Below are 24139 nucleotides of genomic sequence, written 5' to 3'. Positions count from 1 at the left end.
CTGACGGCTTTGGATCGGATGCTATAACAACAACAACACGTCGCCCTCCCGGGGCTGAAGGACTTTGCTGAACTTGACTTGCTTTTGGATTGGGAGAGGGAAGGGAACAACAGACAGACAGACAGCGGCTAACAGGCTAATAGCGGTGGTTCTATCTCATTAGCTGCTGAAGCTGCTGCTAAAGTGCTAACGGGGTTCTACTCTATAATAGTAGGGTACCCCCCCCCCCCTCGTACTGTTAGCACACACACCAGTTAGCATCGTTGCTAAAAGGCTACACCGACACGGCTATCAGTGTTCCTGCGGGGGAAATGCTCGCCGCGGAGCGGGGAGGAGAGGGAGACGTCGCCTGGTAGTCACTTGAGCGTTAGCTTGTTGCTAAGCTAACCGGCTGGGAAGGAGCACCACATAAACAGCGTTGAAGCGACGCAAACGGAGGACGCATTTCTAAAGGTAAAAAACGGTCGTTTAAGACTCTTGTCGCTCGCCCCAAAAGAAGAGGCAAGATCTACAAGCTGCACCCCGCGAGCTCCTTGACGCGTTGTTAGGCTTGTAGATCTGCTCTTCTTCTTCTTTCCGTTGGCCAGGGCGACTAGACTAGACAAGACAAGCCCGATGGAGCATGTCACTTTTCTCTGTCTGCTTACGGGGGGACAGCGGCGTCTTTTTTTCCGCCGAAAAAAGTGTCGACCTGACGCTCGTTGAGGCTTTTTTCGGGTGGCAATGACGTCGTTGTGGTGGAAAACGACGTCATTTGCCTGTGGTCGAGCGACACACACACCGTTAAGACCGCCGCCGCGGCGCGACGGAGTCGGTGTTGCCATGTCCGGTTGTTATAAGCGACTTATGGGCTTATTTTCCTGTGAGGTTGCTTGTAAATATTGGTCGTTGTGGTTTTTTTTCGGGCTTGTTTCTAAAGTGTAGTTGCTTATTTTGGGCTTGTTTCCAAATGTTGTTTAAACCAGTGGTTCTCAAACATTTTCATGTCAAGGAAACCCCCCCAAATTAAAGGTAGGGTAAGTGATTTGCAATTAGTCAAATAATTGCAAAATGGGTCTATGTTCTGATAGTGCTCGTTACTATAGAGTGTCCTGTCCATATAAAGAGTCTCCATGTCTCTCCAGCTCTTTATAAAACAGAAAATGTATTTTGTAGTTTTTTTTTTTTTTTTTTAGTTTCATTTCCAATTTTATCCAACCAGGACAGAGAACTCAATCAGGATACAGATTAAACAAGTGAAATTGGAAGTGATGACACTAAGAAATGAGCAGACAAAATTTTAACTGGAACACTATACAAATTAAGCTTAAAAATGGGTACTTTCTCCTGATTGGCTGAGATTTTGACACCTATCGAAAAATGTATTTTCTGTTTATTAAAGAGCTGGAGAGACAGGGAGACATCTGTTACTGAACAAACACTCTATAGCAATGATTACTATCAGAATATAGTATTTTAACCTTTTAACAAAATACTTTTTGTTTTAACCAAAAAATATCACTTACCCTACCTTTAATATGTATTTGTAGACCCAACCTTCAGAATATTTTGTGCCAGAGACCCCCCATACAAGATTTTGTGGATTTGAAAATATTCCTACATTTTCACTTTTTCCCCAAGATTTTTCTTGAGCTTGTAGATTGACAATTATCAAATAGCCAATGTACATAGGGTTAGTTAGAGTGCTCCTGTCACGTAGTCGCTTCTTTTGGGCTTGTTTTCATAGACCCCGCTTGCTTATTCCTCTCGCACAATCTGGCAACACTGGTCACACTGGAGGAGGGGAGGCCGAGAGCATTAGCCAAGCTAACTCTCCCTGTTCTGCTGGTGGTGGTGGGCAGCAGTGTTAGCAACGCAGGCTAACATTAATGTGGGGTTTTTCATCTCTCATTGATGTCTTTATTCTACAATAGATCTGAGAAACATCCAATGAGAGTAGTGTTGGTTTAACGAGCAGTGCATTGTGGCTTTAGTTTGCACTAAAACGAGGCACACACTTTTAATAAAGTTTTTGGCTAGCTAACTTTTTGCAAGAGTTGAATCTGAAGTGTTGTAGGCAGGGGGGACCACGTTGGTGTATTTATGAACAGCACGTGGGAATATGGGCTTTTTAATTACCTTTTTATCATCATTATTAGTATTATTAGAGACACTTATCCGTCAGATCGTTCAGGAAATGTATATAAGCATCATCCTTTTTGACAGATAGTTGCTGCTGCAACATGCCATCAGACCTAACTGCTCAGTGGGGACAAGAGATTGGCTCCCTTTGATCTAAAGTGGGTGAAAGTGATGGAAATGAGAGCAAGTTGTAAACTAACTAATGGGCATCAAATGCTGCAGTCGTTTTTATGTTAATTATATTTGTTTAGCAGGATATTATCTACACACAGGCATGCCAGAAGAACACGTTCTTCTCTCACAGGGATGCAGAGATGCTTGTTTTGCTGGCGAGATTGATGCATAATTAATCGTTTTATATCCGGAGAAGATGCTGCACCATTCACGTTGTTATTGTTTTGGACAGCAATTAAGTCAAGTTAGACTGTTAGTTGCAAGCACCCATTAACTGGGTTTGTAGTTGTTATCCATCAGTCAGGATTAGTCATTGTCTACAAGAGAGATGCGTTTAGTGTGTTTGCCCTGATACTCAGTTATAACTGTGTAATATATACCCAAATTTGCTCACAAATCACTCTGGACAAGTGTCTGCTAAAAATGTCACTCAGCAACACTGCAGTATTTTGACAATACCGATTTTATATATATATATATATATATATATATATATATATATATATATATATACATATATATATATATATATATTTTTTAAACCTTCTCTTCAGTGCTGCAAGTGCTGCTTATTTGTGTTGTTAGCCTGCCAGTGTAATCGCTCTTTTCATGGACATAGTCCTTTTGATTGACACCCTCTGTGACTTATGGCCATCATCTACAGCATCCCATCAAAGGGGCGTCCAGGCCCCTCCTAACTGTGATCTAATCCGACTGCCTGTGATATTTATTACATTTACTCATAATATTTACAAAAGTGGAGTTGTGTGATGGAACATAACATAAAGCCCAAACCGTGTTTATGTCTGGTAGCAATTCAAGCAGCCCACTACATTAAAAGCAAATGTTTGACACATTGGGGCGTTTATGTACTTCAAGGGAAGATGGATTTTGGCAATAGCAAGAGCCACATTATAATGCAATCTTTGTGTTTATCACATGAAACAGTTATTTGTGGATTACAATGAACATAAGAAATAATATCGCATTGTTTCACCATCTTCTCAACATGTAGTTTGGTTACATACCTTCTTCTAATCCAGCTGCACTATGTTATGTGAATAGGACATTTGATAGCTCTTGTCATCTCAAATTATTTGCACCCGCTCAACTTTGAAAAGAAAAAAATCTGTTTGGCTTGAGGAAGCTATTATTTTACAAAAAAAAAGGCATGAATGGTTTAGGCTACATTAAAAGAAGTGAAAGCTGGAAAAGCATTTGAAGTGACGCTCTGACTCTGTGTACAGGATGGTATGTTTGTTTGCACCCGTCCAAATGCAGACACAAATCTGTTGATCTCTTGGGTCTTCTTCCAGAGAACCTTGTTCACCTCTTGTGCTTTTCTCAAAAGCTGGCTGAAGTCATAGAATGTTTCTGGTGAGTGAGATGATTATTTTTCACCACTTATTGACTTTGTCGTGGTATGACAAGTATGCGCCAAACCGCTTTCTTCACCCTGGCCAAAGTTGCAAAAAAAAATGGCTTTCGCTGTTGGCATGCTTGTCCATTATGTGAGCAATTAGACAATAACCCAATATTTTCGTCTGTGTGTGTGTGTCAGTGTGTGTGTTTTGATTGCTACCATATTTGTTTTGTTCGTCCCACTCACTTCACTTCACTTGAATTTACATGCAGCCTTGTAAATAAAATGTGAATTTAAGGAAGCACCCTTTAAGACAGTAATGTCAAATTCCATGAAACTCAAGTTCTACTTGTCATAATGAGCAAATGTAAATAACAACAATGCATAACAAGAGTGATTCATGGTCCTGGATTCAGGTGACGTTTCAGCTATACAGACTACTATACTACTGTGGGCCTATTGTCAGCAAAGTTCAGTGAAGCACTGTTTATAGCTGTGGGAAATATTATAATTTGTCTTTTTTTTTCAAAATGCACACAAAAAGCCAGTTTTCATTATTGTGCATTTGAATGGCTGGATTTGCCCTATGTCATACTCAGTTCTGGCAGAAACCCTGAGTCAATCCTGGTTCCCATGCATCTCCTGGGACTTTGGGAGGACGGCTTTCTCCAAACTATTGACATGTCTCATTGTTGGTTCTCCTCTAGGCCTAACTACACATGCCGTGTTCATCCAGGCATTCCAGGGTTGGAAAAACATGCTTACATTAATTTTGAGTGTTAACCACATTCAACCTGGTGTCCCTATTCTGGGCATGTCATTATAGGCAAATGTGTATATATAAAAAAGCAGATCTAGAGGCTTACAATGCATGTATTGTGAGCTTGTAGATGGCTATTTTTAACTTTAAACAATATATAATGGGAAGAAGTGATTAAAATCCTTGTGACTTGACAGTCACCAAGTGAAGGCTTATTGCTCATAGCTCATGTAGAAGCAATACTACGTTTTACTTGAAGCTATCATATGTGAGGAAAGACTTGTGCGATCATGTATGTACCCTAGGTGGTGATTGAGCTGGTGGGTTGTTCATGTGTGTCGGCCTGGTACAGCATTTCTGGTGATGCAACGCAACGTCAGTAATCAGGTGTGATAGATAATGGAAACAGGAAGGCACAGTGAAAGAGGGAAATACAACAGTTCCTTGTGCGGCGGGGCTGGGAGAAAGACAAACAAAGTTAAACTAGTACACGCAGAAATATCTGATGCCTTTCCCACACCCCCTTCCTCCTCCCTCCTCCTTCCACTTTCCTCTACCGTGACACTTCGCTCTCGTAACACGTCCTCCCTGCTCTTGAGACCTCACCCCCCCCCCCCCCTCCCTCCCATCCTTCTTATTCTATACAGGAAACACTCATGCCCTGAATAAGTCCTCAAAGGCCCTGAATAAATGAAGAAAAGTGAGAGAATGCCCCAGAGGTCTTCAGAAGGCACACATTACTCTCTTCTTGAATGGAAAACAGGACATGGGGCATCAGCAGCAGCAGCACTGTGTGTGCATGTCGCTGTGATTACAATATTTCCCAGCAGTTTTCCTCGACGCATACAAGATGAAAAGCTGTGAAATGAGGAAGGAAAGATGGGATAAGATTATTCATTTACTTATTCGGACCGATGCTTTTTTATGGCCCGACTGAATGACATGGCTGCACGCTGTGTCGCCAGGAAAAACAAATCACAGATGTTGTCTTCTGAATGGCATGATTGCGATGAAATGGTGATCGATTCCGTAATGGCTTTTTTCAAACTGCGAATAAAGGAAAGGGTGGGATGATTACACTCATCCCTATTACAAAACCCTAACGCATGGCCCTGAACCACAGCTTTTAGAGTCAACTGTGTGAAGATATGCTGCTGGAGGGCTTTTCTCCCAGTCAGAGAAATTGGCCCGTGTTTTTTTGTAAAACGATCTGTGTATTGTGTTGCTTGTCTGGTGGGAAAACCAGGTATTTAATTTTCATGAAATGAAACGCAAGTACATTTTTTTCGTGACATGAAAAATAAATAAATAAAAGAACAAGCTGTTCCAAATGGATCAACTTTATGAGATTTAGTCACGAGCTCTAATAGTTTAAAATTGGTTTAACCACTTTCTATTTTGGGCATGTCATTTTTGAAAGTACGAGACGGGGCATAAGTGGTTAAATATTTGTAAAACTGACAGTGAGTGACGTTAAGTGTGACTTAACCCATTAAGACCTGGAACTGTCATTTCTAGATTTGAGCTAAAAAGCATTATTTTACACTTTGGGCTATTCAAAAATAGCAGATCTACAAGCTCATAGCGCGGCACCGAGTGCCGCGCTACGAGCTTGTAGATCTGCTATTTTTGAAAAATCGTGAAAATGTGTGCAAATCTTTGAATATACATATTTTTAAAGCGAACATTTTTAACTCAAATTGTTGCTTCTGGGGGTCCCTGGAACAAAATATTTTGATGGGGGTCCACGGCCAAATACATATAATTTTGGGGGTCCTTGACATGAAAAAGATTGAGCACCACTGATATAGAAATATACGTTTTTCAGAATACTGTTGGGATTTAGGAGACATGTAGAATCGGCTTCAGGTCTCAATGGGTTAAGGATTGATCTATTAAAAATAGCATTGATTTATTAAAAATAAATATGATACAAGGTTTTCCCCCCGACAGAGACAACTGTATCTGCCAATGCGTTTGGGCTGTTGGCATAGACCAGTACTTTGTATATTGGTGCGCCTCTATTTATAACCTTAAACCACTCCGGTCCAGCGTGCATTGCAACACGGCCAAGAGTTAAGTGTTGACCTTGTGTTGAGAAACACACTGGGCTGTCAATGGCAGTGGCCGTGTCATTCACCCACCTGTGAGTTGCTTGCTTCACATGGCTTCAAGGCCTATATTCCTACTCACTCTGGAACCAAATAAATGTTCTATTTTGGGTTTTGGTTCTCTCACTCACTCATGCCTAGGGATTTACTCACAGCAACTCAAAATGAGGTCATGAAATTTGATAACTCACAGGGTGCATATTAAACTGCTTTTAAAACAAACTGCATGCCGTGTAGATGATGGATGTTGATTTGTTTTCCAAGATGCCTCTAAATTGGCTAGCCGACTAGTTTTCCAGAACTAGGATCAAGATAATGTCGTCAGGTCCCAATTTTGCAAAAAAGTTAATCAGATGAGACAACCAGTGACCCATAAACCATAAAGCTACAAGTGTGATTGATTTCATTTTCTTTATTCTGGTGTGTGAAGAGGAGCTGTTGATAGGATGTAGAAGAAGCCATTGTTTGTCCAGTTTTCACACCTTCGTTTTAAGATAGTCCAGTTAATCATATGGCGCCTCATTATGTTTTGTCGAGTAAAGACAACTTCATGGAAGTGAATCTCCATGGCTGTAGCAGCGTGAGAGTTTGAAGAGAAAGACCAGAGAAGAGAGGCAGATAACATGGAGACAAACAAATAAACAACATACGTATCATAACCAAGGTTATTAGCCAAGCTTATTAGAATGTGGGAAAGACTTCTTAAACCCTATATACTTCGTTGACCAGGTTCCCCCAGGGGTCTGTACTTGCTCCCCTCCTTTCCCCCCCCCTCCACACCAACATTAAATTCTTTGCCAAAAGTAGCAAATCTTGTAGATTTGCTACTGTATAGTCGCTGAATCTTTGCCTATTTTCACAAAATGTTATGTCTATTGTATGACGCTGCCTAGGGTTAAAAGGCCTCTCCGCAGCAACAGAAAATCTGGGCAATGGATGCCTCTTTGAGTGCTGGTGACTGAGTAAGAGGTTGTCAACCAACCCACTCAAGTTCATACTGGCCTCGTAATTTATACTTCAGTGCTACTGATCATCGTCCGCCTAACTGTGATTGTATTTGAGTTGATGGTATTTTAGGTCCATGTCTTTTCTTCTTTTCCCCACAACTTAGTACATTACATGATGTGCCTCTTAAGTCTTAATAACCGATTTACAAGCTCAGCTGTAGAACTTATAGATAATGCTGTTTTTTGGTATACAACTAATCCATAAGACAAAGTATTAATCAGTCTTAACCCATTAAGACCTGAGGCCGATTCTTACTTATGTCTTCTAAATCCCAACAGTTTTCTGAAAAACGTTTGTTTCTATATCAGTGGTTCTCAAGCTGTCAAGGACCCCAAAATGATATGTATTTGACCGCGGACCCCCCATCTCAAAATATGTTGTTCCAGGGACCCCCAGTAGCAAAGAGTTGAGTTAAAAATGTTCGCTTTAAAATAACATAAATTTTCTCGATTTTTCAAAAATAGCAGATCTACAGATCTAGCTCATAGCTCATGTAGAAGCAATACTACGTTTTGAAGCTATCATATGTGAGGAAAGACTTGTGCGATCATGTATGTACCCTACAGTACGTGGTGATCTAGCTCATAGCGCGGCACCGAGTGCCGCGCTATGAGCTTGTAGATCTGCTATTTTTGAATAGCCAAAGTGTAAAATAATGCTTTTTAGCTCGAATCAAAAAGTGACACCAGATGCGTTCCAGGTCTTAAAGGGTTAATAACCTATTTACAAGCTCAGCTGTAGAACTTATAGATAATGCTATTTTTGGTATACAACTAATTCATAAGACAAAGTATTAATCCATGCAACCCTTTTGGATAGTTTGTGATGATGGTAATGAAGCCAGTACATGTGCATAGTGCTGCTCTAACTGTATACTACCATTTCCAGGGAGCGTCGCATTACCTCTCCTGGCTGCTGTTGTGGATTATTGACCCCAGTGCCCTGCTGAAAGCTTTCTCATACGGCCACTGATATTTCCTCCCCTTTGAACACCATGTTGCACAAAAACATGGAGGGTGATGAAAGCGGGCCTGAGTGCTGCAGAGTATAGACACACAGCGTGTGGAATCGGAACATGGCTGAAATGTGTTACTTATGTTAAAAGGTTTGTCAACAGTGGAGATGTAGCTTTGGAGAATAATAGATAACTTTGTGCTGTCTCTACTCTCTGTAAGGCCTTTATACACTGGTGTATAAAGGTGTGACCATTAAACTAAATGAAAATCAGAAATCATCCGTGTTCCGAATAACAATGAACGTGCTTTATTGCTGCATAATATTTGAGTTTTGTGTGAATGTACTCATGACACCAATAGTTTGTCACAAGAGAAAACATACCTGGTGGTATGTAAGGACCTTTTAAGGTCAAACTTTGTTGTAACAATAATTTATACTCGGCATAATAATTTCTGCTCGCCATGTCACACACCGAACACAGCTGATCTACAAGCTAACGTGTCGTGAGCTTGTAGATAAGCTATTTTCGGTGGGGGAAATGAAGAAATAGACTGAGAGAAAGCTGCTATCCCTAGGTACCCTATAGGTTTATTTATCTTTGCCCCTGATCGTTATCACATTTCATTTGAAAACAGATCCTGTGAGAATCCTGTGTGGCTTACCTTCAAGCTGAAGAATAGCTGTCTGAAATCTCAGAATCTCAGAATTCCTTTACTGTCATTGCACATGATAGTGCAATGAAATTGAGTAGCAATGCTGATGGTGCAATCACACATAACAGACGGCAATTAAACACGCAAATATTGCATCCGATCTAGAAAAGTTAAAAACAGAAGAGTTCAAACTTCAAACCAGTATGAACTATAAAGAAATAGAAAAAAAATTAATAATATATATATATATATAATATAAAAATCTGTAACCTATAAAGCAATAGGATAAAAAGCTGTCTCAAATCGCAGTAAAACTAATCATCTAGCTAAATACCTGTTCTGCACAAAACTGCGGTAACGACCAAATCACGCCATCCACTCCCATTTAACTACAGTTAACCTCAATTTGTGACATCTAGGCTAAAGCCTTAGAGAGAGTGAGTGAGTGCAATGCGTTGGGGGGGGGGGTCTCCTTGGAGTGTACAGACAGGTCGATCCAACTCCACTTGTCTACGGTTTGTGAATGGGCTCCGAGAATGTAGTCTCTCTCTCTCTATCCGCAAAGAGCAAGGACAGTGTAAATAATTCAGGGCTGTGCCATGCAGCTCGGTGTTGGGTAATGAACACGGGGGGGGGGGATCTCCCAGACACACTGCTGCTTTCATGTGGGCTGTGGTGTGAGCGCAGCGTGACACCGCGCAGGGACCAGAGGAGGAAGGGGGCAATTTGGTAGAAAGACACCAGAAGAATAGAAATATCACAACGCTCTCAGAATGGCTTGTTGACTCACCGACTGGGGTTTAGGGCTGCGGTGGACGTGTGATGTTTTCAACCGTCGACTTGTTAATTGGTGATGGATGCTGAGTTAAGACAGCGGGCCCTGGGATGAGGGCAGATTTTCCCATGAAGATCAGAAAGGAAAAGTTTGGCATCGGTAGAGGCAGTGCCAGCAAACATACAGATACACAACGTCCATAACCCTCGAATCTGGGTCTGGTTGTTGAAAGGACTACAGTGCAGGACAGTTATGGAATGTTACAACACTACATTAACACATTTGACACCAAGATTGCCATAATTAAATGTCCAAATGAGGGAAGAACAGAAACGAAGGGACTGTAAGAGGCCTTGAGTGTGTGTGTGTGTGTGTGTGTAGGCTTTATGTCTGATTAGCATTTTTGCCATTTAGCTGATGCTTTGCAAAGAGTGGAATGAGACTCACTTTCCAGATCATCAACGATACAAACAAAACCACAGGATGTAATGCAAAGGTCAGAGCCACAGTGACCTCCCAATATTCCTGTCAATCTGCGAAGAAGGTCAAACCAGAAAGAAAGCGAGCTCAACTCGGTCTATAGTAAAAGCTATCAACTGGATTTATAATAAAAGCTGTTTTACAGGGTTCACAGCTCCAAAGAGTTCACTAAAAGCAGAATAATGCCAGCCCAGCGCTCACGTCCTTCAGGTAATATTTATTCAGATGCGTCCGTAAACCACACGCAAAACACGTTTTGAGTTTGTGCGTTGTCGCGTATCTGAACAAATAGTACCTGAAGGACATTTGCGTGAGCGCTGGCATTATTCAGCTTTTTAGTGATCTGCAAAGAAGAAGAACCATGCAAGAGAGTTTGCGAAGAGAAGGAAAGGAGATCCACACAAATCGCTCTCGACTCAGCCATGTGCTTGTCGGATGCTGTTTGCCTCTCTTCTGGGGTTAACCTAAAGGACGGAACATCAATTTCCACGGACCACCGAAAAGAAAACGTTTAGGAATCTTGGCATTATCTAGAGCTGTCCCCGAGTCAGCCAACCCCAGAGTTAGCTGGCGAAGAACCGACCTATATTTCCTTTCCCTCTCTTTGCTCTGGTATTGACTGTTTTCTCTACAAACTGCTTCAACAGCTGCACTATCTCCTCATTCAATATCTGCACTTGTGACAGGAAGCCGATCTCTGTCCACGCCAGGGGGAGGCCTCGCCCTGTACCCCCCCCCCCCCCCCAATTTCCTCCCCCTCCTTCCCTGGGATGGTGTCCTTGAACCATTGGTTCTCAAACTGGGCTCCCAGGGGTCCTCGGCAAAGGGGTCCCCAGCAAAAAGAAAAGTAGTTAATGCAGCATCACAGTCATTTTAACCACTTTGTCCATTTATATGTTGGCTATTCAAAAATAGCAGATGTACAAAGCTCACAGCGCGCCACTTCGTGCCGCGCTGTGAGCTTGTACATCTGCTAATTTTGGAACGCCGTTGAAACATCTTGCAAGTGTGAGAACTACGGATTTAGAAGGCATTTGTAGAATCGGTCCCAGGTCTTAATTTAACATGCAGCCATAGTGTGTGAGGCTGCAACTAAAACTTATCGATTAATCGCTTAGCTATTATTATATCATATCATTACATTTTCGATTAATCAAATAAAAAATCAATAAGTGTTTTTGCAAAACACAAATCGATTAAAGGTAGGGTAAGTGATTTGCAATTATTCAAATAATTGCAAAATGGGTCTATGTTCTGATAGTACTCGTTACTATAGAGTGTCCTGTCCATATAAGGAGTCTCCCATGTCTCTCCAGCTCTTTATTAAACAGAAAATGCATTTTCAGTGCTCTCTCCTGATTGGCTCAAATGTTGTCACCTACCGGAAAATGTACTATATTGTGTTTACTAAAGAGCTGGAGAGACTCCTGTGACCGAACAAGCAATGATTACTATCAAAATATAGTACTTTAACCTTTTTAACAAAAACAAAAAAAATTACAAAAAAAAATCACTTACCCTACCTTTAACCACAGTGTTATGTTCTACTTTTTATACAACGGTGTCACGCAAAAATAGATCAAAACACGCTTGCAGATCTGCTACTTGATGCTTTTGTGTGACGCTGCAGTATGATCAAGTAGGGCGTTTAATTTACAAAAAAACACAAAAATATGGGTTTCTGCCCGACAGCAACGAAATGATTGATTATCGACGATTATGTATTATAATGGATTAGTTGGATCAACTGTTGGCACCTCTAGTGTGAGTTGCTCTCAGTGTCTGTGTTAGCTGGTGCTTTCTGCTCGGACCCCATCTCTTTATTTTCCACCTCGTGCCCAAACACAATAGCATCACCCCCCATCCCACCCCCCTCCTCAATACATTCCCTCTGAATGGCCCACCACCGCCACTTGAACAGCGGTGTACGACCAAACCACAGAGAGAGAGAGAGACACACACACACACACACACTCACACTCACACTCACACTCACACACACTCACTCACTCACACTCACACTCACACTCACACTCTCACACACACACACACACACACACACAAAGAGCAGAGGTTCTATTGACGTGGAAACGTCTTGTCTTTGTGAATACTTGTTCCTCTTAACAGGCCAGTCCTGGTCAGCAGCATCCCATCATCCTTTGCTGCAGGAAGGTGTCGGGCCCTGTTCAGACTGGCAGTACAAATCCAGCCTAAATCCCACTTTTTGGCCCTATCCTCCAGACTTCATACACAATGCTGTAGTACTGGAATACATGGAGTTCTCTCTGTGATAGATATGTTAATACAACATTTTAAGTGATTGAAAAACAGAAGATAAACTCGTTCATCTACATTTAGGAGATTTCAGTAATGTATGGGGAAGTACTTTAAAAATGTAGCGCTTTTGTGTAAGACCTAATGGTCCAATTGTATATTAATCCTACTATTCCTCTTCTTCTAATAATTCTGTAAGCCTAGAGAGCATGAACATAGGGAGAGACATGGAAAAATATCAACATTTACTATCGGGATACTTTCATGATATGAATATCACTATCATATCATTTATGATTATTGGATCACTTTTTTTCTTCTTGAAGTTTTTGATTAAGACCATGTCGAATTCCACTAAGCTTGTTTCTTTTAATGAATAAAATAAGATTAGTAAATTCATTTCTAGAGTTATGATTGTATTCATGGGAAATGCTTGGGAAATGTCATCTCCTCACATGGGATCTTTATTATCATTATTATTGTCAGTCAGCACTTAGTTGAAGACGTCTGAGTTTGTGATACGGCTTCGTGGCGTCTTTACAAGAGCCTTGTCTGGTGATGGTGATTGGTGAATATTACATTGGTACATACTCTGATGTGAACATTTCAGCATCTTAACAAAACTCGATGAAAAGCCAAATGGTGGTGCAACGAAGCACATGCTTGAGAAAAACCAAATCTCATTAGCCTATAAATGTCCCGATAATGACCAGTTTCAACACAGCCCCAGTACCAAGAACATGAATTAATTAAGATAAAAAACAAGTTGGAAGGATTTGCCAGTTCAATGAGAATCCAGTTTAGGTTGAAACGGAGCATATCGTTAGCTTTATCCATCAACATGACACCAGTGAACGCTCGTAAAGGAATTTGGGTGTTTCTTTTTGTTTTTTCAAGTAGTTTAACTCGCAGTGCTCTGGCCCACATTCTCCTCTCCCTCAGGCGCTAAATTATTTACTGCTTATGAAAATTCAAACAGAGACTGTGTCAGTTCTGGGTGAGAATGTTTTGGTACTGAGGCGAGGCACGGCAGGAGTCTGTCAAGTTGGAAGTACTGAGACACATTCTCACAAGGAGGGGCGACTCCATGCCGATAAAAGCCGATCTGCAAGCTCACAACGTGTTGCATCGACACGTTGTGAGCTTGTAGATCTGCAATTTTTTTGTGCATGACACTGGCAACAAATTATGAACAAAGCATCAGCCTCAGGCCAAGCAGGTAGACAAGAGTTCAGCGATGTCTTAGTACTGTGTGTGTGTGTGTGTGTGTGTGGTGGGGACACTGAAGGCACTTGGTGGTATTGTTGGTATTGGTTGCAAAGATCGCATGTCAGATATGACGTTTGGGAACCACTACCAGCTAGACTGGCAAAAGTACACGTTGTGAAGTCCCATTGCATCAAAGCATCATTTCAGCAATTTTAAGCATTTTCAAGCCAGATCAAATTCAGATCCTTTTGTTTGTTTACCCTATTGCCCTCCGTCTACGTCAGCAGTCATTTATGCAAACGGCAAACTCTGTTGAAATCGTCCAGTAGGTCACTGGTGCCATCATGTGAGAGAGAATGCACTTCTGTTACTTTCAGCGGTTTATTGCGATGGATTCGTATGTGAACAATATGAGCCTATTGATGCTCACAACAACGCTTTATGTCTGGACTGGGTGTAAAAAAAAATTATCTGTCCTGCACAGATGTCGACTAAACATCTATAGACTTAGACAATTCTCACCGCAGGATGAACTACCATATAATCACTCATCTGTTCTAGTAAGGAATGTGCTCGGAATTGAACTCGAATAATGCAGACGTAGCAAAACAGATATTGAAGTCTTCGGGCTGCAAGAGACATTTTCAACACTGATATGTTGGTGGATTCCATGCAAATGTAAAAGTTTACTTAAAAGTCTCTCTCTCTGTCTCTCTCCAAAAATGTAGGGATTGACATTAAGTGAAATTCGCCACTGGCACACATACTGTATTATATTATGTACACATACATATCCATCCATATTATGGGTGGTTTGTTACACATATCAATGCACTATGTTAATTGTGTATTATCTTGCTCAGACTCGGGTCCTCTAGCATTAATATGAGGTGGTGTTGTGGCTGCACCGTTATGTCCGTTTGTACTCATTTCACCGCATGAAGTGTCGCTACGTTCCCTCACCAATGTCACCGTGTCAGCTGCTCCCAGTACAGCTCCTGCACTGGGTCAATACAGTGAACGTGACTGTGGGGCTGCAGAGTCCTGTTAAGGTTCTGACTGTGTACACAGTCGGTCAAATAATTGACGTAATTCATAAGAAGAAAAAATAAATCGATAATCAAAAATAGTCGATCTACAAGCTCACAACGTATTGGGAGCTTGTGGATCCGCTGTTTTCTCTATTTTTGTATGACACTGTTGCACTACGAAGTGTAACACGGGGCTTTAGTGGTTAATCAAACTAATTGATTGATGATATGGTTGATTAGAAAGAAATCTCTTGGAATGTTCTTTTGCAATGATTTGTCGTATAACCCTTTAAGACCTGGAACGCATCTGTGTAATTTTTAGATTTCTTTGGCTATTCAAAAATAGCGAGTGCCACGCTACGAGCTTGTAGATCTGTTTTCTTTTTTTTAAATATATTATTTTATAAAACTGTTAGGATTTAGAAAACATTTTTAGAATCGACCTCGGGTCTTATTGGGTTAAGTATTGAAAAACCCCCACAAATGATAAAAGGAAAAAAAAAACATGCTTCTCGATAAATGGAAAAAGTAAATAATGATAGAAATAATCGATAAGAGAATAATGAAGAGTTGCAGCCCTACCTGCTGCGTGAGCCACAGACACAGAGCAGCTGGCGGCTCAGTCCAAGTGCCTTAAGGTCTATTAGAGAGGATAAGCCTCTGGAGGAAGGGACAGGGAGAGAGAGAGAGAGAGAGATGTAGGGAGAAGAGAGAGGGAAAACGGATACAGGAGGTAGCAAGGAGAGTTAGGGGAAAGAGATGGGAGGTGGGGGTGGAGGTGGGGGCAGTGAGAGCGAAAGAGTCAATTCTCTTCCTCTCACTCTCTTAATTGTCCTGTCTACCCCCCCTGCTCCCCCCCTACTCTTCCTCCTCCTCTCCTGCAGCCAAACGTTCCTCCAAGCACATGGTAACCATCTGCTTTTCCAGAGGATACACACCGTCCGTCTCCCAAACAAATCCGCCGGGCCAAGTAACCCAAACAACATACTCAAAAAGTATAGCAAGATTTGATAGCTATTTTCGGTTGAGCAACCGAAAGTAGCCGTGATCCACACGCGTCGCGAGCGTGTAGCTCACACCAGCTGTCTGGTGCGAGTGTATAACCAGTCTTTAAGATGCGTTTCCTCATACTTTTCTCTCAGACAAGAAGAACAATTCCTGGCAAAATAACTAATAACACGTTTCAATTGTTAAAAAAAGTGGAGCAGGCAGGCGTGTTGTCTTTCCCCCCCATTCCACTCCTCATGTTTTTGTACCTTTTGGGTTAGTTTCTTTTTTTAAATATATGTATTCCTTTGTAGCCGTCCAACCCGTCTCCTCCTCTCTCCAGCCCCCTGGCCCCGGGTCTACTCTGTAGCTCAGGCACTTCAAAGAGGAGCCCAAGCTCTGTGTTGCAGAAGATAACATGCTGTACCACCAAAGGACTGCTAAGCTTTCCCAGAGCCCCTTTAACCCATTAAGACCTGGGAACGCATCGGTGTGTGCCATTTTTAGATTTCTTTGGGCTATTCAAAAATAGCAGATATACAAGCTCATAGCGCGGCACCGAGTGCTGCGCTATGAGCTTGTAGATCTGCTATTCTTTGGAAAATAATCTTGAAAATGTGTGAAAATCTTTGAATATATATATATATACATTTTTAACTCAAATCTTTGAATCTGGGGGGGTCCCTGGAACAAAATATTTTGAGATGGGGGTCCGCAGCCAAATACATGGCATTTTGGGGCTCCTTGACATGAAAAAAAGTTTGAGAACTTTGAGAGTTTTGAGTTTGAGATATTATAGCAACATAGTTTTTTTTCAAGAAACTGTTCGTATTTAGAAGACATTTGTAAAAATCCCCAGAAGCAAAAGATATGAGTTAAAAAAAAGATTTCACGATTTTTTTGGAAAATAGCAGATCTACAAGCTCGTAGCGCGGCACTCAGTGCCGCGCTATGAGCTTGTATATCTGCTATTTTTGAATAGCCCAAAGAAATAAAAAAAATGACACACAAGGATGCGTTCCCGGTCGTAATGGGCTAACAAGCACCTCCCCACAGGCTGACATGTTCATCTGGCCGCTTCTATAGCACAGTGAAGAGACCACTCTGTGTGTGTGTGTGTGTGTGTGTGTGTGTGTGTGTGTGTGTGTGTGTGTGTGTGTTGATCCTGTGCTTGTGAGTTGCATCATGTCAGTTATACCTGCTTGAAAATGTAAAAACCACGAGCTGGAATGGATTCGTATGCATGCACTGATGGTACTTGTTGTGAAAGAGCAGTTGTTTAACCGCTTTCAACCATCCCTATTTAAGGCATGTCCCTTTTTTAAAGGGGAAAAAAGCAGATCTACAAGCTCATAGCATGTAGTAAATAGTAAGTATCATACTGATTGATTGTCTAGATATTATCGTTGCCAGTATGAACAGCGTTGTTAATTTTTGTATCTTGGACCATCACATTTTGCATTTTTAGATATAATTCCAAATGAAATATTTCAATAATGATTACATTCTGCAATAACGTGAACTGATATGACAGGATATTACTACACGCAATTAAGCAGCCTCGCTCCATTTATGCAGCAGGCAATGTTGTGTCTGTATATTAAACTCAAACCTGTGTTCTTTGTTCCTAATGAAGAAGATCACCTCAATGTTGTGGTCCATCCTTAAACCCTGACGCGCGTGTTCACTGCATCACAACACACACACACACACACACACACACACACACACACACACACACACACACACACACACACACACACACACACACACACACACACACACACACACACACACACACACTGGAGAGGATGTTGTCATAGTCCCACACTGAGTAAAGAGAAAATGACAGACAAGTTGGCATCAATAGATCGGCACCTGTTGGCTTATCAGTTTCCATGGCAGCAGTCCTTGGTCGCTCACTCACCCCCCCCCCCCCTGTGATTTCCTGTGGGATGCAATGCATCACCTTTGCTGTGGATGTATTCTAGTCTCCTGGCAGGCTGTGTATTTTTTTTCTCCCACTCCCCTGCCTTTGAACCTCGATTGGCATCTGTAAACAAAAATGTGTTTTTTCTGTGAACTACGCTTAAGCTGACCCTTGAAAAAAAAAAAGCCTTACAGAATGGAGCGGTCATTCCTTAAAGCTGATCTCTCTCTACAAAGAAGAGTTTTTCTTTGACTGTTAACAGGATGGTGGGCGGCCTTCTTCTTCTTCTCTCTGGAGTGTTTTCTTTATTGAGACGGAAGCATTCCATCACGGTACCGACGGCAGACGGGGCTACACGATGCTCCATAGACTAGAGCAGTGCCGTGGTCCTCAAACCTTTTCCATGTCAAGGACCCCCAAATTGATATGTATTATTTGGCCGTGGACCCCCATCTGAAAATGTTTTGTGCCAGGGAACCCCAGAAGAAAAGATTTATGTTTAAAAAAATATATAAAAATTATTGAAAATGTTCCAAACATTTTCGATATTTTTCAAATATTTTCAAAAATAGCAGATGTACAAGTTCGCAGCGAGGCACGAAGTGACGAGCTGCGAGCTTGTATATCTGCTATTTTGAAATAGCCACGGTATAAAATAAGTGGCTCAAATGATTGTGATGCTACATTAATTAACACATTTCGCTGGGGACCCCAATCTGCACTGCAAAATCCTTAGTGTCCATTTCAGTGTGTGAGTGTGTGTATACAAATGGGAACAAATGGACCTTTTTAAGGGTCCATTTGGTTCCATTTGTACTCTCTTAGAATTGGATCCCACCTATCAATCATTTAGCTGTGAACCCCCCCCCAGGACCCCTGGAGGCCCCTGGACCCCACTTTGAATACCAGATGATAAAAACGAATCCCAGATTGTGCGAGTTACTGAGATATTCTTTATCGTGTGTTTTGGAAAGGAGTGTCATTGTTTTGTTCTCTCGACTCATTATTAGCAGGTGTACTTGTCTTTCACTTGCACACTATGGCACACTTTCCCTTGCGCTGTATTCAACTCCTTTTGATCTGATCTTCTGTGATCAATTGCAGATACATCCACCCACACTGAATAATGGCCATTTGTTTCTAGTGATATAACTCATGTCTTCTTCTCATCATCACCTCAGTGCTCCAGACGTACTTGACCTCTTAAAAATACACGCATGACACACACACACACACACACACACACACACACACACACACACCCACACACCCACACACCCACACACACACACACACACAGTGATTGCGTTGAGTCACTGTGAACCGTTTCAGTGCTATCAATTGACCCATCTGTGTAGAATTAAAAAGCCTCGCCTGCATTGTGCTGCAGATGAACTACTTTCCGCCCTGGCTTTATATCAGAGGTGGGTGTATGTATACATTTATTATGACTGCACGGTGCACAGCAGATGGTTTCCCACTGTGCACCCAATTTCATCACCCAGTCCAGAAGCCTCCGGTTTGTTGGAACTCATGTACCCGATTTTGGAGAGTCCTATTCTAGACAACCTATTACTGATGTTTTGACTGGTACTTTGTATAAAACAGAATTAAGTTGAAAATCTTATATTTGGATGAAAGTTTATAAACGAACAAAGATTGTTTTGTTTGTTAAATTAAGTATACATATTAAACTTCAATATATAAAAAAAAGAGCATTTAATTATCAGGGACATCACATTGCGTTGTGAGCTTGTAGATCTGCCATTTTTGAAGAAAAAAAAACTTTTAATGCTAAATATCAGGCTGCATAATTGCTGATACCGATGTCGTAAAAAAATTAATAAATCTATTAATGTCCGATATATGGGCCAAACCGATATAAGACCTAAACTGGTCTTGTAGCTTTTAGACTTTAAGTATATTTTGATGCCAATACTTTTGTACTTTTACTCTTGAGTACTTCTTCCACCATTGTTCTAGGGTCTTGTCCTAGACCTGTGACCTTTCTACTATGCCTGTCCATTGATTCAGTATTTAACAGATGCCCTAGTCCAGCGTGGCCTGCAATGAAGAATCATTTAGCAGTGGGGATCAGTGTCACGCACAAGGACACTTTCACAGGACCATAACTGGCTGTTATTATGGGGATTGAACGTGTGACCTCCAGTCTCTCTAACCAGTTTACTGGGTGGCGATCCCACATTTACTCCGCTCTATGTTGCTCAAGAAGTCTATGTCCCTTTTGTCAGACTTTGGCCACTGGCCAGTGTAGGGAAGTAGCTAAGTACATTTACTGAAGTATTGTACTTACAGTAAGTACAATGTTACAATGGTACTTTTACTTAGGGTGTCCATTTTTCAATACTTTTAATACGCCACTGCATCTCTGAGGAAAATATTGTACTCCACTACAATTATTTATGACAGCTGTAGTTACTAGTTGCTGGGCAGATTTACATCATTATTAAAAAACATACTTTCCTATGGAAGAATAGCGACGATATACAGCAACGATATACTCAAGTAAAAGAAATGGGAGTACTTCTTCCTCCACTGCTACTGGCCCGGGGTCTGCACACTCAGTAGTTACTGTAGTGCTAGCATAAGGCTCCTTGTTCTCTCTTAATCTATTTTTTAACCTTTTTACCAGTGCCTGTGTTGAGAGGAGCTTTTAATATTCCAGGGTCGTTAACTGTTGGCCCATTTGAGGAGCCGCTTGTTCACAGAAACAAACGTCTCTAAATTTGTAGAATCCCCCAGAAGCAAAGATTTTAGTTACAAATGTTTGCTTCAAAAAAATATATATTCAAAGATTTACACACATTTTAACGATTCTTTTCCAAAAATAGCAGATCTACAAGCTGCTACGAGCTTGCATATCTGCTATTTTTGAATAGCCCAAAGAAATCTAAAAATGACACAGATTCTTTCCCGGTCTAACTGGGTTAAAGATTGATGGCCAGTGTGAAGTTGGTTCACTACCAGGACAACAGGCGGGCTGTGTTCAGAGATAGGTGTGTCTTTATCTTTGTAGACGCTCGGGCTCTGCCCAGACAAAGGTTTGTAATGTATGACTTATCATTTACCCGTGATACAAATAAGAAATCCTTACTGGATTTGCCAAGGAGTGGGCATTCTTCGTCCACTCCTTTTTCCCCCTCTAAACCAAATATCTTTGTTGAAAATAAATTAGCCGATCTACACGCTTGCTCACTATCTGTCGCATTACGACACATTGTGAGCTTGTATGTAGATCGGCTATTTTAGCTGAATCTAAATCTATTGTAGCCTATGATATGCCTAGAATTGGGACACTAGGGTTTAAGAGAAGAGACGGGCAGATTTCAGTCTCGTATTCACTCTCTTGTAGATTATAGTTCTCAAAACGGAAGGTGATTTAACCTTTTTAGTTGAACTCCAGATGCTGTTAGCTCTGTTATTATGCAGTGTATCAGGTGTGTAGTCCGTGTTTCATCACTTGGCTTGAGAAAGGCCAGGGGTTTTGAACTCGTCGTGTCGCCGGGCTAGTGGAGTGATGTAGTAAAACATTGAGCTGTTTGACCTGATGAAATATTCAGACTGTCTGGAACAGTGAAATACTGCTCCAGAACCTCCTTTACAATATAAAACCCAAGCACCCCAGTCGTGGTGTCATGGACGGAAGGACAACATGTCCAATCCCATTCTTTTAGTTTGGTGCTGGGATTACAAGTCAAAAGTGGTAGTGGTTAACACATCACCCACCAAGGTATTAAACATCGTTTGTTATCCCCTTGCCAGCGTAATTACTTTAATCCGATGATATTTGAAACGCCGTGGAAGCGACATTGTCTACAAGAACAAGGGAACCAGGAGACCTGGTACTGCCAGACCCCTAGTGGTTGAAATATCAGAGCACTACGTCACGCTAAGCTTGGCCAATCAAAAAGAGGACAGAAGACAGACCTCTTTTATGCCCATGTATGGACGAAAACATTTGGAGAGGGGGACCGACAAAGCCTCATGTAGGCCCGACCCCCTGGGTCTGGCAACAAAAACTTAAAAAATAGTCCCAGTGGGTAGGCGGAGGGATCTGTGTATTCAGAGGAACGACCCATTTTGGGGCTGGGGCCCGCTGAAAACGGTGGTTTTCAATGCAAAAAACAGCAACTGAGTTAGAGGTGTTTTTCTGAATATCCCATAGTCAGGAGGGATGGATGTGACGTTTTTTTGGAATGATGTCACATCCACATACTTCTTCTCTGAGTGACGATGGATCATCCCAGAGCTGAGTTACGGTGCCTAAAACAGCGTGCCTACTTTTTTTTAATAGAACGACTTTATGCGTCTTGGCGGGAAATGAGTTAAGATCAAGGTCATTGTATCTAGAAATTGTCGTTTTATTTAGTTTTGTCTCCATGTTTTCAGTTTGTTAGTTTTTTGTTTTTCAGTGGGTTTGCTAGTTTAGTTTTTATTTTATTTTAGTTTAGTTTTTATTAGTTTTAGTGTTTTTGTTGTTGTAATATGGGGGTAGTCGGGCGAGATTCCAAAAGCTCTGACAAATATGACATTTTAAAGACTAATATTGGATACTGACTAAAACTAAAACTGGGGACATTTTCTCTATGATTTTAGTTTGCTTTAGTTAGTTTTGTAAACACACAGTCACAACAAAGTTTCAGTTAGTTTAGTAATCACTATAACGACCCTGGTTAAGATCCCCATCTGTAGACGCATATGTAGTCCAGCTGGCTTGTGGTTAAATACCTCCAGTATCTTCCCCCTGTGCCCCCTTACTGCTGTCTCCAAAAACCCGGCTCTCATTCTCTACTTCAATAAACAATATAATGAGAGCAAATTGCTCACTCCTCTTTAAAAATTAAAATCAGTCAAAATAGTAATGATGTAATGATGAGGTATGTTAATAGGCTTACCCTTTATTCTAGTATATGAGGTCACTGCCAGAGTAAAAGTGTAACGGTGTCACCCCAGTGCCAGCGAAAACGAGGGTTTTTATCTACCTTTTGAAAAATCATGGAACATTTTATTTTATTTGATATATCGTGCAGAACTTCACTGAAATCGCACGCTATGTTCATGATTTGAGGCAGTTTGTTAGAAACGGAGCACTCCTGCAAACTTTGGAAGCCGATCTTAGCCAATTAGGATGGAATATGAAAAATCTTTTGTTTCGTTTAATGACTATAGAGATACTGTGTACCAATTTGCGTGATGTTTGGACAAAATCTGTAGGAGTACGGTTTGTTTTGCCAAAAGCGGCCTCCTGGTGGCGCTCTAACAGGACCATGTGAAAAATTTGGGGCAGAGGTTCTGCTCTGGCATCCAGGGAGTGTGTGGGCACAGTTTCGCTGCCCTCAAGCCAACGGTGCCGGAGATTAGCTGTTCACAGACACACGGACTGACGGACGGACGTTCCAAAACACAGTCTCGGCCTGTTAGGTCTATGTGAGCCTGAGGTTAATGGGTTAAAAAATATTGATTTGATTGATTTGAATACTTTATTAACACGAGTATGGTTACAGGGTAGACTATGTAGTACAGTCAAAGGTTATGCTAAAAGGATAACATAAAAAGCCCCAGAGGCTTGTTTCCATTGTACTCAAGTCATCATTAATACATCATTAAAATACCTACAATACAAATCCTATTGGAATAAAGCCCAGCAGAATCATAAGGTTTAGATACATGTAGTTCCAGTGAGCGGCTGTAGCTGTAGCTACAGTACAAGCATCACCTGATCCACTGAAAGGGGTCGCGTTCCTCAAACCACCAGAATGAGAACCGTTTGGAGCCGCCGTGATTCGCTTCAACATAATAGCCAGTGATTCAGTAATGCATACGGCCATGTCTGTAATTTCTATTGGGGTCTGAAGTGATTTAAGATCACAGCGCTGCGTTCAGCAGCTTTTGACATGTCAGTAAGTAAAATTGTCTCCTTAAATTAAGCATTTTTCTTGTCTAAAAGCCGTGATTTACAACGAGGTCAATAGATTACAGTATAATTTGCATTCTAAAGTATTTTTTTCCCTTGGCATATAGCTGATGCCGTAATAACTTGGTATTAACATAGCTGATCCTGACAGTCATGGAAAGCTTTTTGTGTGATATTGGTAACCCGAGCCTTAAGCCCTATTAATGCTCCCTCGCGCCGAAAAGAACCGATCTTGTCAGCCAGTGACTCCGCCGTGTGACGGAGTATACATTAGGCATTATCGTGATCCACATTGTCTCTCAAGACAGATGAGTTGGCTCCCACAATTTTAAAATGCTTCTGCCTAGTCTGTAGTCCTGTAGAGCCTACTG

General features: G+C 41.4%; 1 protein-coding gene across 1 annotated transcript in view; it reads left to right on the top strand.

The window, feature by feature from the left end:
* The first annotated feature begins 385 nt into the window (after nt 1-385).
* fbxw7 (F-box and WD repeat domain containing 7) overlaps nt 386-24139 on the top strand; it is a 269250-nt gene continuing 245496 nt past the window's right edge. Inside the window, exon 1 of the mRNA XM_080415338.1 lies at nt 386-453. The gene's annotated coding sequence lies outside the window, so the exon portion shown is untranslated. The remainder of the gene's footprint in view (nt 454-24139) is intronic.

Source organism: Gymnoscopelus braueri (assembly GCF_963280865.1).
Source record: "Gymnoscopelus braueri genome assembly, chromosome: 2".
Lineage (NCBI taxonomy): Eukaryota > Metazoa > Chordata > Actinopteri > Myctophiformes > Myctophidae > Gymnoscopelus > Gymnoscopelus braueri.
The sequence above is the reverse complement of the archived record's forward strand: the minus strand, read 5'-3'. Positions and strand labels throughout refer to the sequence as shown.